At 37.6% G+C, this 16,499-nt stretch overlaps 1 protein-coding gene and 1 pseudogene across 3 annotated transcripts in view; one reads left to right on the top strand and one right to left on the bottom strand.

Annotated features, from left to right (window-relative positions):
• KCNAB1 (potassium voltage-gated channel subfamily A regulatory beta subunit 1) overlaps positions 1-16,499 on the top strand; it is a 402,759-nt gene that overhangs the window by 62,063 nt on the left and 324,197 nt on the right. The window lies entirely within an intron of this gene.
• Positions 5,517-6,420, bottom strand: LOC132010126 (heterogeneous nuclear ribonucleoprotein A1-like; annotated as a pseudogene).

Here is a 16,499-nt window from a genome sequence, read left to right as displayed (position 1 = left end):
AACAACGTATGTTTGAAAATGTGTAAACAGACTTTAATGATGTTTCAACTATAAGTACCATTTTGCATTTTTCTCTTGTGCTGCACCCTGAGGCCCTGGAGGCCAAGCTGTTTCCCTGCAGGTGGACATAATTTATTATTTTCTGAGTGATTTGGGAAAATATCAGACAGACAGTTATGACCACTTCTCTCCAGAGGCCTCCCTGCCCTCTAGGGGTGGATAAGTTCTCAGGAGCATCCGAGACTGGCCAAGCCTTGGCAGGTGGAGGCCTCTGGCAGCTGTGGCTAGAGTTAGCTGAGAAAGCCCCTTGGCTCTGAAACTTGCCCTGTCCCAAGAGAAATCCCAGGATACACTTTTCTTCTGTACATGTTGAATGATCATCTGGTCCCTTTATTAGACACATTCTCAGGCTCTGTTTCTGATCAGGAACTTATAATACACTTTGGGTAAGGTAGACTTGTTGAAGCTCAGCTGATGGGATCATGAGACTGAGGAGTCAGGACCTATCACAGTCCCTGTGCAGTCCAGTCAACTGGTCCCATGAAGTGGGCCAACCCTAAATCTAAATCCTAAATCCAGGCAGCCATCTCAGAGTAGTTTTTCCTCCATCTCTGCAAGAACGTGTGTGAGTAAGCAGTGATCCATCGGTGGTGCTGGAAGAAACAGCAGATGGTGGGTCAGGAGCTCCATGTTCTCCCACAAGGACAGAACATTGTTGTTATGGTTGGTATGTGCTTTGCCACAACATTGCTAAACCCAGTGTTTTATTAAAAGGATCCTGGGGCTGGTGCTCATGTATTGATAAGTTATGAAAAGCTTCTTTCCCTTTTAATCTTTTAGGTTCCCCTTTCTCTATCTTTCTACTATTTAAATCGCTAGTTTAAAAAAAATGAAGGTATGGTTAAATGGATACAGTCATGAAATTCAGGAAAAGGAAAGCTTCTTGTTTCTAGTAGTTGTTAGTTAAAAATTCACAATGGCACCTGCTTTATACTGTGCAGGGACAGGTTAGGAAGCATCAGTCTCCCAGACAGAGGGGCAATAGGGGACCCGTTGTGGACCCAGAAGATCTCTTTTTGGGGCAGAGGGGAGCACAGTCTTGTTCCTTTACAAAATAAATCACCAATCAAATCTCTCCCAGGTTTAATAATAATGTTGAAATCAAGAAGTCTTTGGACAGACAACGGGTTTAAGTAAATAATAAAAGCCAAAAGAACTATAAAAACAACAATTTTAAAATGCTTTTTTAGGGGCGCCTGGGTGGCTCAGTGGGTTAAGCCACTGCCTTCGGCTCAGGTCATGATCTCAGGGTCCTGGGATTGAGTCCCGCATCGGGCTCTCTGCTCAGCAGGAAGCCTGCTTCCCTCTCTCTCTCTCCCTGCCTGCCTCTCCATCTACTTGTGATTTCTCTCTGTCAAATAAATAAATAAAATCTTTAGAAAAAAAATGCTTTTTATTTCAGGAAAATACGTACAAGCATACTAAAGAAGTCCAACTATAATTAGTATATGAGCTGTGTTGACTCATTCATCAAAAGCTTCAATCCTGGGGAGTTCTGCAAAGTTTGCCACCTCACTTTCCCTGCTTTGTGTTAGCTGGTTTTCTCTAGCAACTTCCTAGGGTGTTTGAAAGTCCCTCTTCCTTTTGCCTCCTCTCCCACTGCCTGTCCATCCTCAGTACGGTTGCAAACTATTTCTAAATGCCTTCCTGTCTCTTTCTTCTACTAGGAGCTATAGATTGTGATTTTTTAAAATTCTTTGTTAGACACAAAAAGCTTAGCTTTATTTATAATTTTATTCTTCATTTATAGACGTTGACATGTTCCTCACACAACATGATAACATAAGCAACTTCAAAAAGTAGAAGAAAGAATCAGTTTAGCCTATTTCTCAATACTGGCATCATTTATAAGGAACAAAGATGAATTAAAGAGAGTAAATTGCTGTCATTTGCTGAACAGTTAGGTGTCTGCCAGCTTGTTGTGAGATGAAAGGCAAAGCACTCAACCTCCCTGAGCCTGATCTTTCTCTGTAAAATGGGAACAGTTACACTGGCATTGCTGTCATTACAGGGCTGTGTAAGGACCACATAAGGGGATGGCTAGGAAAGAGGAAAGCGCTTTGAAAATGGTTTTTAATAATTAAAACACACAGTAGAGAAGTGATACAGAGTCATGCCTCCTCTGGAACTCAGACACAGAGAGGTTCATACCTTGAGAACTTCTGTGCTTGCTAAAGATTTGCATAAAAGATGGATTTGCTTGTAATTGACTTGTAGAAATGAATACGTACTGGTTAGATCCCAGAGGAGGCACCTCCAAGCATTAGATCAGGAACGTTGAGAAGGACCCCATGGGAACAGCTGGTCGAGTGAGTGTTTGCCCCATCCCTCAGCACCATTATGAGTTTCATGGATTTCAGATGTCAGCACCTTATGATTTTGTGATCAGTCACCAGGGAACCTAGTGATTCAATCTTTGCAAAGAAACTGAGTTCCCAGCTCAGGGCCAATGCTTTCTTAGCAGCACCATTCCTGCACTGGGGCTTGAGTTGCATTTGAAGATGAGTCCATCTTCCTTGCATGAGGTATTATTAAATGCTCCTCATCTTTTGTTCTTCAAACTGGCTGCTCTTAGTAAGACCTGTATGTAACCCCCACATTTTTATGACTCCAATTTAGAGACACATAATGCAATTATTTTAAGTTGGGCAATTCATAATCAAGGGTTGACAAAAATGTGTCCGGACTCTTACAGTTACTGTGGTATAAGGAAAATGAATTAAAAACCAATTTTAAAAATTTTAAAATTTTATAAGTAACTAAATTTTAAATTTTAAAAAATTTAAAAATAATTTTTAAAATTATTATGTTCAGTTAGCCAACATATAGTACATCATTAGTTTTTGATGTAGTGTTCAACGATTCATTAGTTGTGTATAACACCCAGCGCTCATTCACAACACATGCCCTCAATCTCCATCATCCGGTCACCCCATCCCCCCACCCTCCTCCTTTCTGTAATCCTCAGTTTGTTTCCCCAAGTCCAGAGTCTCCCATGGTTTCTCTCCCTTCTCTGATTTCTTCGCATTCAGTTTTCCCTCCCTTTTCCTATGGTCCCTCTGTCCGATTCCTTATGTTCCACATATGAGTGAAACCATATGATAATTGTCTTTCTCTACTTGATTTTTTCACTTAGCATAATCCCCTCCAGTTCCATCCATGTCGATGCAAATGGTTGCTATTCATCCTTTCTGATGGCTGAGTACTATTCCATTGTATATATGAATCACATCTTCTTTACCCATTCATCTGTTGAAGGACATCTGGGCTCCTTCCACAGTTTGGCTATTGTGAACATTGCTGCTATGAACATCAGGGTGCATGTGCCCCTTCTTTTCATTATATCTGTATCTTTTTGATAAATACCTAGAAATGCAAGTTTTGGGCCATAGGGTAGCTCTATTTTAACATCTTGAGGAACCTCTATATTGTTTTCCAGAGTGGCAGTACCAGCTTGTATTTCCACCAACAGTGTTCCCCCTTCTCTACATCTTTGCTAATATCTTCCTTGTGCCACAGAAATAAACCTAAATGAAGAACTACAGCTGTTCATGACATTTGCTTTTGCTGCATTTTTATTTTCCCTAATTTTCTGTGCGTTTCCTCTCTCATTTAATGGCATCTTCAGAAACAGAGAGAGCCAGAGACACAATTCTAAGTGTTAGCTGAGGAAAGCCTCCCAGACAAGGGACTGAATTTGAAGAGAAGGAAAAGAACCCTGAATCCTCAAATGTTTTCCCTTCCAGATGGCTAATGTCTGAAGTTTTACAGTTAGAGCTTCATTCCTTTAGAAGGTTCTTCCTCCATAACCCTCTTCTCCATCCTCAAGTAATCACTGATCTGCTTTCTATAACTTTAGATTAGTTTGAATTTCCTAAAACTTCATATAAATGGAATCATAGAGTGTATATTCTTTTTTTGGTCTGGCTTTTTTGACTCAGCAAAATTATTTTGAGATTCATCTATGTATATAGCTCAACTTCATTCTTTTTTTTTCTTTTAGTGTCCAAATTTATTTTATTCACCTTAGAAACCAGTGACATAAGCTTCTTTATTTACTACTTAAAATCTTTGAAAATAAAATGATGTAATTACATTTGAAAAAACAATTATATCTTTTAAATTTATCAGAAAAGTCTTTACTGTCAAACTAAAAATTTCAATAATTTGACAAATATCTCAACTACATAAAAAGTTAATGAAAACATCTGTTAATTATAAAAATGTAGATTACAAATATTTGTCAGTTGACATTTTAATTGTAGTTTTATGTGTATTCATTTAATTTCTGTAAGATATATTGATTTGATTATTTAGCTAGTCCATCTTTGGCTCTAGTGAAAAATCTAAATACAATCTCAGATTACAAAGTCCTTCATTGGGTAAGAGTATAAAAACTGTGTGTCATGATTTTTTTTTAAAATTTAATGAAAAATTTTTTTAGTGTTCCAAAATTCACTGTTTATGCACCACACCCAGTGTCCATGCAATACGTGCCCTCCTTAATACCCACCACCAGGCTCACCCAACTCCCTACTACGCTCACCTCCAAAACCCTCAGTTTGTTTCTCAGAGTCCACAGTCTCTCATAGTTTATCTCCCCCTCTGATTTCCTCAACTCACTTCTCCTCTCCATTTCCCACTGTCTCCTTATGCTCCACAAGTTGGTGGGAATACAAGTTTGTGCAGCCACTTTGGAAAACAATGTGGAGATTCCTTAAGAAATTAAAAATAAGGTTACTCTGTGACCCTGCAATTACATTACTGGGTATTTACCCCAAAGATACAGATGTGGTGAAAAGAAGGGCCACCTGTACCCCCAACGTTCATAGCAGCAATGACCACAGTCGCCAGACTGTGGAAAGGACCAAGATGCCCTTCAACAGAGGAATGGATAAAGAAGATATGGTCCATATATATAATGGAGTATTACACCTGCATCAGAAAGGATGAATACCCAACTTTTGTATCAACATGGATGGGACTGGAAGAGATTATGCTGAGTGAAATAAGTCAAGCAGAGACAGTCAATTATCATATGGTTTCATCTTCATTCTTTTTATTGTTGAATAGTACTCCAGTGTATAGATATATTGCAATCTGCTTATTCAGTTTTTTTTAAAAAGACACATTTATTCAGCATCATGATCAGACTGTTACATTTAGCAATCAACAGCATGGATGCAAAAAAATAAATCTACATTTAAGCCCTTTGTTGGGATGCTTTACACTTTGCACAGAACAGAGACTAAAATAACCTGTTATACAATTAGTCAAAAATATAGTTCTCAAGTTTTTTGCCCATACATATAAGTATTGTCTAAAACATGTCTTCTTTGTAGAAGCTAGTCCCTGCCACCACTATGCTTGGCTGAGTCCACAAATCTCTTGTAACTTGTAGCTTCCCTGTCACTTCTCTGGCTCTACTCTCCTGGTAAGCTGTTTCCTGGCAGTAATTAAAACCTTCTGCCACTGCTGTAGCTACTGCTGCTGCTGGAACCACCATAGTCACCTTGGTTTTGTGGCTTGGGAAAGTATTGGCTCTCACCACCATAAGGGCCAGAGCTTCTGCCTCCAAAATTTCCTCCTTTCATGGGTCCAAAACTTGATGATTGATTGTTGTAATTGCCAAAATCATTATAGCTTCCACCACTTCCAAAGTTGTTTCCATCATTACCAAATCCATTATAGCCATCCCCAGTGCCATCATATCCACCACCACCTCGACTGCCACCAAAGCCATCTTGACCACTGAAGTTTCCTCCACAACCACCACTGAAGTTTCCAGAACCACTTTGACCTCTCTGGCTGGATGAAGCACTAGCCATCTCTTGCTGAGATGGTGCTTTCCTTACCTCACAGTTGTGGCCATTCATAGTATTGTATTTTTGAATGGCAATCTTGTCTACAGAGTCATGGTCATCAAATGTTACAAAAGTAAACCCCCTCTTTTTGCCACTACCTCGGTCAGTCACGATCTCAATCACTTTGATGGTCCCACACTGTTTGAAAGAATCTCTTAGATGATGTTCTTCAGTCTTCTTTCATGCCACCAACAAAAATCTTTTACCAGGTCTTTGAGAATGTTCTCTTGAGACAGACCTCTTTGGTTCCACAACTCTTCCATCACCTTTTGTGGCCTTGCATTCATGGCTGCATCCACCTCCTCCACAGTGGCATATGTGACAAACCCAAAGCCTTTGGAGCACTTGGTGTTTGGATCTCTCATTACCACATGGCCCGTAAGTATTCCCCATTGCTCAGAATGGCTCCTCAGACTCTCATCGGTTGTTTCAAAGCTCAGACCTCCAATGAAGAGCTTCCACAGCTAGGCTGTTTGGGAGACTCTGACTTAGACATGACAGCGATGGGAGGGGAGACTTAACAATGTTTACTCAGCGGTGTCCATGGGCAGAAGGGGTGCTTATTTACCTTTTGGTAGGTATTTGGGAATTTCAAGTTGCCATTAGCAATCTCGCACAAATCTTTGAGGATATTCTAGAAATCTCACTGTTATTAATTTCTAATTTTATACCAATGGGACTAAAGAACATATTTTAATATGATTTGGATTTTTAAAAAGTTATTGGGATTTTTTTTTAATAGTCTTGAATATGATCATCTTGATACATATTCCTTTGTTCCTTCGGTGCTTGAAAAGAATGGGTAGGTGTTCTGCTATTCTTAGGTAGAATTTTATTTTATTTTTAAAAGATTTTATTTATTTATTTGACAGACAGAGAGCACAAGTAGGCAGAGAGGCAGGCAGAGAGAGGAGAAAGCAGGCTCCCTGCTGAGCAGAGAGCCTGATGCAGGACTCGATTCCAGGACCCTGAGATCATGACCTGAGCTGAAGACAGAGGCCTTAACCCACAGAGCCACCCAGGTGCCCCATAATTTTTTAAGGTTTTTAATTTAAAAATTTTTAATTTCAGCGTGGTTAACTTACAGTGTTGTATTCATTTCAGGTGTACAATATAGTGACTCAACACTTCCATGTATTACTTAGTGCTCATCAAGATAAGTGTACTCTCAACCCCCTAATCCCAACACCTATTTCACACCTCTGTTAACCATCAGTTTGTTCTCTATAGTTAAGAGTCTGTTTTTGGGGGGTGCCTGGGTGGCTCAGTCATTAAGCATATGCCTTTGCCTCAGGTCATGATCCCAGGGTCCAGGGATCAAGCCCCGCATTGGGCTCCCTGCTCGGGGGGAAGCCTGCTTCTCCCTCTCCCTCTGTTTGTGTTCCCTCTCTCACTGTGTCAAATAACTAAATAAAATATTTTAAAAAAAAAGAATCTGTTTTTGATTTGTCTCTCTTCCCTCCTCCCACCTCCGCTCATTTGTTTTGTTTCCTAAATTCCACATATGAGTGAAATCATATGGTATTTATCTTTCTCTGGTTTATTTTGCTTAGCATCATACTCTCTAGCTCTATCCATACTGTAGTAAATGGCAAAATTTCATTTCTATGGCTGCTTAATATTCCATTGTGTGTGTATACACACACATACACCACATCTTTATCCATTCTTCTATTAATGGACACTTGGGCTCTTTCCATATCTTAGCTATTGTAAATAATGTTGCCATAAACACAGAGGCATGTGTGTTCCTTTGAATTTTGCTTTATGTAGTATAATGTTATCTACAAATTGTGAAAGTTTTATTTCTTCCTTACTGATTTGGGTGTCTTTTATTTATTTTTGATGTCTGATTGCTGTGGGTAGGACTTCTAGTACTGTGTTTAAAAGAAGTGGTGAGAGTGGACATCCTTGTTTTATTCCTGACATTAGGGGAAAATCAGAGCTTTTCAGCTCTTCACTAAGGAGTATGATGTTCGCTTTAGGTTTTTCATGTAAGGCCCTTATTATGTTGAGGTGTATTCCCTCTAAACCTATAAACCTATTTTGTTGAAGGTTTTTAAAATCATGAATGGATATTGTACTTTGTCAAGTGCTTTTTTTTTTCATCTACTTAAATGGTCATATGGTTTTTGTCCTTTCTTTGGTTAATGTGATATTTCATGTTGATTGATTTGTGAATATTGAGCAACACTTGTTTGTAACCTAGGAAGAAATCCCACTGTATCATGGTGAATGATTTTTTAAATGTATTGTTGGGTTCAGTTTGGTACTATTTTTTTGAGGATTTTTTCTTCCATGTCTATCAGAGATATTGGCCTGTAGTTCTCTTTTCCAGGGACAACTTTGTCTGATTTTGGTATCAGGGTAATACTGACCTCATAGAATGAATTTAGAAGTTTTCCTTCCTCTTCCATTTTTTGGAAAAGTTTGAGAAGAATAGGTATTAACTTTTCTTTAAATGTTTGGCAAAATTCACCTGTGAAGGTTTGTGGTCCTGGACTTTTGTTTTTTGGGAGTTTTTTGATTATTGATTCAATTTCATTACTGGTAATAAGTTTGTTCAAATTTTCTATTTCTTCCTGCTTCAGGAGGGTAGGTGATATATTTCTGGGAATTTATCCGTTTCTTCTAGGTTGTCCAGTTTGTTGGCATGTAATTCTTCATAATATTCTCTTATAATCCTTGTATTTCTGTGGTATTGGTTGTAATTCCTCCTCTTCATTTCTGATTTTGTTTATTTGAGTTCTCTTTCTCCCTCCCTCTCTCTCTCTCTCTCTCTTTTTGATGAGTCCAGGTAGAGGTTTATACATTTTGTTGATCTTTTCAAAGAAGCAGCTTGTGATTTCATTGATCTGTTTTATTGTTCTCTTTGTTTCCATATCATTTATTTCTGCTCTGATTTTTACTGTTTCCTTCCTTCTCCTGGATTTGGGTTTTGTTTGTTCTTTTTCTAGCTTCTCTTTGTGTAAGTTACATTGTTTGAGATGTTTCTTACTTCTTGAGGTAGGTCTATATTGATATAAACGTCCCTCTTAGACTCTCTTTGCTCTATCCCAAAGCTTTGAACTGTTTATTGATTTTTATTTGTCACCATGTATTTTTTGATTTCCCCTTTGATTTCTTGTTGGCCCATTCATTATTTAGCAGCTTGCTCTTTAACCTCTGTGTATGTTTGCTCTTTCCAGATTTTTTCTTGTGGTTGATTTTTAGTATCACTGCATTGTGATCAGAAAAGATGCATGGTATAGCTTTGATTTTTTGAAATTGTTGAGACTTGTTTTGTGACCTAATATGTGATCTGTTCTGGAGAATGTTCTGTGTGTACTTGAAAAGAATGTGTACTCTGCTGGTTTAGGATGGAATGTTCTGAATATATTTGTTAAATCCATCTGATCCAATGTGTTAGCCAGTGTTTCCTTATTTATTTTCTGTTTCATTGATCTATTCATTGATATAAGTGGGATGTTAAAGTCCTCTATTATTATTGTATTACTATCGATTAGTTCCTTTATATTTGTTATTATCTGTTTTATGTATTTGGGTGCTTCCATGTTGGCTGTATAAATCTTTACAATTGTTATGTCTTCTCATTGGATGGTTTCCTTTATGATTATATAGTGTCCTTTTATGTCTCTTTTTACAGTCTTTGTTTTAAAGTCAATTTTTTAAAGTCATTGCTACCCTAGTTTTATTTTCACATCCATTTGCATGATGAATATTTCTCCATCCCCTCACTTTCAATCTGCAGGTGTCTTTAGGTCTAAAGTGAGTCTCTTGTAGGCAGCATATAGATGGGTCTTATTTTTTTTTTAATTTTAAAATTTTAAATAAACATGTAGTGTATTTTTATCCCCAGGGGTACAGGTCTGTGAATCACCAGGTTTACACATTTCACAGCACTCATCATAGCACACATCCTCCCCAATGTCCATATCCCCACCACCTTCTCCCGTCCCCCCTCCCCCCGCAACCTTCAGTCTATTTTTTGAGATTTAGTCTTTTATGGTTTGTCACCCTCCAGATCTCATTTTCTTTCATTATTTCTTTTCCTACCCCCCAAACCCCCCACATTGCATCTCCACTTCCTCATATCAGGGAGATCATATGATAGTTGTCTTTCTCCAATTGACTTATTTTGCTAAGCATAAGACTTTCTAGTTCCATCCATGTTGTCACAAATGGCAAGACTTCATTTCTTTTGATGGCTACATAGTGTTCCATTGTATATATATACACCACATCTTCTTTATCTATTCATCTGTTAATGGACATCTAGGTTCTTTCCATAGTTTGGCTATTGTGGACATTGCTGCTATAAACATTCGGGTGCATGTGCCCCTTCAGAGCACCATGTTTGTATCTTTAGGATATATACCCAGTAGTGTAATCGCTGGGTCATATGGTAGCTCTATTTTCAGTTTTTTTGAGGATCCTCCACACTGTTTTCCAGAGTGGTTGCACCAGCTTGCATTCCCACCAACAGTGTAGGAGGGTTCCCCTCTCTGCATCCTCGCCAGCATCTGTCATTTCCTGACTTGTTATTTTTAGCCATTCTGACTGGTGTGAGGTGGCATCTCATTGTAGTTTTGATTTGTATTTCCCTGATGCCGAGTGATGTGGAGCATTTTTTCATGTCTCTGTTGGCCATCTGGATGTCTTCTTTGCAGAAGTGTCTGTTCATGTCCTCTGCCCATTTCTTGATTGGATTATTTGTTCTTTGGGTGTTGAGTTTGCTAAGCTCTTTATAGATTTTGGATACTAGCCCTTTATTTGATAGGTCATTTGCAAATATCTTCTCCCATTCTGTCAGTTGTCTATTGGTTTTGTTAACTGTTTCCTTTGCTGTGCAAAAGCTTTTGATCTTGATGAAGTCCCAATAGTTCATTTTTGCCCTTGCTTCTGTTGCCTTTGGCGATGTTCCTAGGAAGAAGTTGCTGTGGTTGAGGTTGAAGAGGTTGCTGCCTGTGTTCTCCTCAAGGATTTTAATGAATTCCTTTCTCACATTGAGGTCCTTCATCCATTTTGAGTCTATTTTTGTGTGTGGTGTAAGGAAATAGTCCAATTTCATTTTTCTGCATGTGGCTGTCCAATTTTCCCAGCACCATTTGTTGAAGAGGCTGTCTTTTTTCCATTGGACATTCCTTCCTGCTTTGTCAAAGATTAGTTGACCGTAGAGTTGAGGGTCTATTTCTGGGCTCTCTATTCTGTTCCATTGATCTATGTGTCTGTTTTTGTGCCAGTACCATACTGTCTTGATGATCACAGCTTTGTAATAGAGCTTGAAGTCTGGAATTGTGATGCCACCAACATTGGTTTTCTTTTTCAATATTCCTTTGGCTATTCAAGGTCTTTTCTGGTTCCATATAAATTTTAAGATTAATTTTTTATTTTTTATAAACATATATTTTTATCCCCGTGGGTACAGTCAATGTGATACAACACATCAATAAAAGAAAGAACAAGAACCATATGATACTCTCAATAGATGCTGAAAAAGCATTTGACAAAGTACAGCATCCCTTCCTGATCAAAACTCTTCAAAGCATAGGGATAGAGAGCACATACCTCAATATCATCAAAGCCATCTATGAAAAACCCACCGCAAATATCATTCTCAATGGAGAAAAACTGAAAGCTTTTCCGCTAAATTTTAGGATTATTTTTCTATTTCTTGGGAAAAAAGTGGATGGGATTTTGATAGGGATTGCATTAAATGTGTAGATTGCTTTAGGTGGAATAGACATTTCCACAATATTTGCTCTTCCAATCCATGAGCATGGAACATTTTTCCATTTCTTTGTGTCTTCCTCAATTTCTTTCATGAGTACTTCAGAGTTTTCTGAGTATAGATTCTTTGCCTCTTTGGTTAGGTTTATTCATAGGTATCTTATGGTTTTGCGTGCAATTGTAAATGGGATTGACTCCTTAATTTCTCTTTCTTCTGTCTTGTTGTTAGTGTAAAGAAATGCAACTAATTTCTGTGCATTGGCTTTATATCCTGACACTTTACTGAATTCCTGTACAAGTTCTAGCAGTTTTGGAGTAGAGCCTTTTGGGTTTTCCACATATAGTATCATATCATCAGCAAAGAGTGAGAGTTTGACGACTTCTTTGCCGATTTGGATGCCTTTAATTTCTTTTTGTTGTTGGATTGCTGAGGCTAGGAGATAGGTCTTATTTTTTAATCCATTTTGTTACCCTCTGTCTTTTGATTGAGTCATTTAGTCCTTTATATTTAAAGTAATTACTGGTAGGTATGTATTTATTGTATTTATTGCCATTTTGTTATTTGTTTTGTGTTTGGTTTTGTGGATCTCTGTTCCTTTCTTTTGCTTTCTTCTCTCACCATAAGTTGGCTTTCTTTAGTGATATGCTTGGATGCCTTTCCTTCTCTCTCTCTCTTTTTTTAAACATCTTAATTTAATTTTATTTTTTTTCAGTGTTCCAAGATTCATTGTTTATGTACCACCCCCAGTGTTCCATGCAATATGTGCCCTCCTTAATACCCACCACCAGGCTCTGTTTCTCAGAGTCCACAGTCTCTCATGCTTCATCTCCCCTCCAATTTCCCCCAATTGGCTTTTCCTTTCTTTCTCATAATGTCCTCCGTGTTATTCCTTATGCTCCACAAGTAAGTGAAACCATACAATAATTGACTTTCTCTGCTTAACTTATTTCACTCAGTATAATCTCCTCCAGTCACATCAATGTTGATACAAAAGTTGGGTATTCATCCTTTCTGATGGCTGTGTAATATTCCATCGTATATATGGATCACATCTTCTTTATCCATTCATCTGTTAAAGGGTATCTTGGCTCTTTCCACAGTTTGGTGATTGTGGAAACTCAATACCCCCCCAAAACAGATAATCATGTCAAAAAATGGGCAGAAGACATGAACAAACACTTCTCCAAAGAAGACACACAAATAGCTAACAGACACATGAAAAAAATGTTCATCATCACTAGCCTTCAAGGAAATTCAAATCAAAACCACTTTGAGGTACCACCTTACACCAGTTAGAATCACCAAAATCAACAGGACAGGAAACAAAAAGTGTTGGAGTGGATGTGGATTCCCACACTGTTTGTGGGAATGTAAGTTGGCGCAGCCACTTTGGAAAAGAGTGTGGGGATTCCTCAAAAAAATTAAAAATAGAGCTACACTATGACCCTGTAATTTCACTACTGGATATTTACCCCAAAGATACAGATGTAAGGAAAAGGAAGGCCACCTGTATCCCACTGTTCATAGCAGCAATGTCCACAATCGCCAAACTGTAGATTCTTTTCTCTTTAATTTTTGCATATATATTCCTGGTTTTTTATTTGTGGTTATGATTAGGTTGTATATAACAGCTTTTACATATAGTAGTCTATATTAAGTTGTTAGTCACTTAAGTTTTGAGCCCATTCTTTACTCTTCTTCTCCTCACATTTTTTATGTATATGTTGTCATACTTTACATCCTTTTACTTTGTGAATCCCTTGACTGAGCTTTGTATGTATACTTATTTTTACTGCTTTTGTGCTTCCTATTTTTCTTACTCTTAATTGTGGTTTTTGTTTTCCACTGAGAGTCCTCCTTGACATTTGGGGCTGGTTTAGTCATGAATTCCCTTAACTTTTGTTTGTCTGGGAAACTCTTTATCTCTTCCTCTATTGTGAATGATATCCCTGCTGAATAAAATACTCTTGGCTGAAGATTTTTTTAAAAAGATTTTATTTATTTATTTATTTGTCAGAGAGAGAGAGAGAGAGAAAGAGAGAGAGAGAGAGAGAGTACAAGCAGGCAGAGTGGCAGGCAGAGGCAGAGAGAGAAGCAGGCTTCCTGCTGAGCAAGGAACCCAATGCAGGACTCAATCCCAGGATTCTGGGATCATGACCTGAGTTGAAGGTAGGGGCTTAACCACTGAGCCACCCAGGCATTCTTGGCTGCAGATTTTTACCATTCAGCATTTTGAGTAGAATATACTATTCCCTCCTGGCCTGCAAACTTTCTTCTGAAACACCTGCTGATAGCCTTAGGGGTTTTCTTTTTATGTAACTATCTTCTTTTCTCCTGAAAACTTAAATTTTTTTTTCTTTATCCTACTTTTTGCCATTTTAATTACTACTATTTGTCTTGGTGGACTTCCTTAGATTGATTTTATTGGGGGAATCTCTGTGCCTCTGGATCTGAATTTCTGTTTCCTTCCCCCAATTCCGGAAGTTTTTCAGCTATTATTTCTTCAAATAAATTTCTGCCACCCTTTTTTCTTCTTATGGGATCCCTATAATGGAAATCTTATTAGGCTTGATAGAGTCATGGAGTTCTCTAAATCTATTCTCATTTTGCTTAAATTTTTTCTCCTTTGCTCAGCTTGATTACTTTGCATTACTCTGTACTCTGGGTCAATAATTCATTCTTCTGCTTCTTTAGCTTGCTATTTATTACATGAGTGTATTTTTAATGTCAATCATTGTGTTCTTTATCTCTGATTAGTTCTTTTTTTTTTATCTCTTTGGTAGGGGTCTTACTGATGTCTGCACTCTTTTCTTAAGAGCAGTGTGTATCTTTATGCTTACTACTTTAAATTCTCTATCAGGCATATTATTTATCTCCATTTTGCTTATGTCTTTTGCTATGATTTTGTTCTGTTCTTTCATTTGGGACATATTCCTCTCTCTTCTCATTTTGTCTAACTCTCTCTGTCTGCTTCTCTGTGTTAGAAAGGAAAAGTCAGCTACATTTCTTGCTGTTAAAAGTAGTGGGCAGGGCATGCACTTTTAATAAGGTGGCACAGGTTATTTTCAACAGGGAATGCACAGCCACTCCCAAGATGGGGGCAGGTTAGGGCCACTCCACAGAGTGCTCATGAGTGGGGCATGCAACTCTAACAAGGTGTGTGCATCCTCTGCCAGGGTCAACCAGCTGATGTTGCCACCAGTAATGAGGCCCTAAAAAATGTGTAGTTGAGACATGGTGTTGGCAAGGTTTGTGCTAGTCTTCTGGGAGAGGACTAGCAGCACCAGAACTGAAGCAAGTGTTTTTCAAACTCCTGTTTCTATGCTGTATTTCGATGGGCTGGTTTTTGTGCTGTCTCTTTAAGGGCAGGGACTCAGTTTCCTATCTTCCTGTGAGCTCTTCCAGAGCTGAGCCTGATGATTTGTAAAGTTTCAGGTTTTATGCCTGCTTGTTGTAAGAACTCATGAAATCCAGCCTCTCTGATTTTCAAAGCCAAATGTTATGAGGATTTGTCTTCTTCATGTGGGCTTCCCAGCATAATAGTCTGTTTCTCTCCCTTTTCCACACCTGTGGCTCCCTCCCTATGGTAGACAGACCCTGGGGTTTAGCCCCTGACATCCTCTCTGCCCTTCCTACCCTCTTTGATGGGGCCTCTTTTCTACATTTAGTTGTTGCCACTCTTCAGGTCACTTTCTGTGTTATTTACATTGATGTGACTGTTATCTATAGTTCTATCCATGGGATGAGGTAAGTTTAGGGTCCTGCTACTCTACCATCTTTCCCAGAAGTCCTTAGGTAGAAATATTTATAAATGTCAATTTTAGCAAGTTAGTTGTTAATACTATTCTAGTCCTCTATATCATTACAGATTCTCTATATCTTTATTTTATTGATAATAAAAGAGATGTATTAAATTCTCCAAATATAATTATGGATTTTTCCTTATAATTCTACCAGTTTTTGCTTCATGCATTTTGAAGCTCTGTTATGAAACATATAAATATTTAGATTTGTTATGTCTTAGGATAAATTGATGCTTTTAGCAATATGACATGAGTGCATGTGACCCTAGTAATACTCTTTGCCTTGAAATCTATTTTGTCTGATATTAATATAGCTAGTCCACCTTTCTTCAGATTAGTATTATATCTTTTGGTATATCTTTTTCAATCCTTTTTGTTTTGACTTGTGTCTTTACATTTTAAAGTAAATCTCTTAGGCAGCATATGATTGGGGCCTGGTTTATTTTTATTCAACTTGATATCTTTGTACTTTTTAATTGGGTTACTTAGACTATTTGCATTTAATATGATTATTGATATGTTTGAATTTAAATCTATCATGACTGTTTACTTTCTATTTATCGTATCTGTTCTATGTTCCCTTTTGCTTTTTGGATTGAAAATTTTTTATGATTCCATTTTTCCTCCTTTTTTGGTTTTTAGCCATAACTCTTTGTTTTGTTATTTTAATAGTTGCTTTAGGGTTTTAATATATATCTTTAATTTATTATACTCAACCTTCAAGTGATAATACAGGACTTTACATATAGTACAGGAACCTTACAAAGTATACTTCTGTTTCTTACCTCCCAGCTTTTGTACAATTGTTCTCATGCTCTTTACTTCTCCATGTATTATACAACCCATACTATGGTATTATCATTTTTATTTTAAACAATTATATTTTTAAAAGATTTAAATACTAAGAAAAAAATTTTTATATTCACCTATAAAATATGTATGTAGTTTTTATTTCTGATGCTTATTATTTTTTGTGTGGAACTAGATTCTTTTCTTTCTTTCTTTCTTTCTTTCTTTCTTTCTTTCTTTCTTTCTTTCTTT

This window comes from Mustela nigripes, chromosome 2, assembly GCF_022355385.1.
Source record: "Mustela nigripes isolate SB6536 chromosome 2, MUSNIG.SB6536, whole genome shotgun sequence".
NCBI classification, from domain to species: Eukaryota; Metazoa; Chordata; class Mammalia; order Carnivora; family Mustelidae; genus Mustela; species Mustela nigripes.
This window is presented reverse-complemented; position numbering and strand designations above follow the sequence as displayed.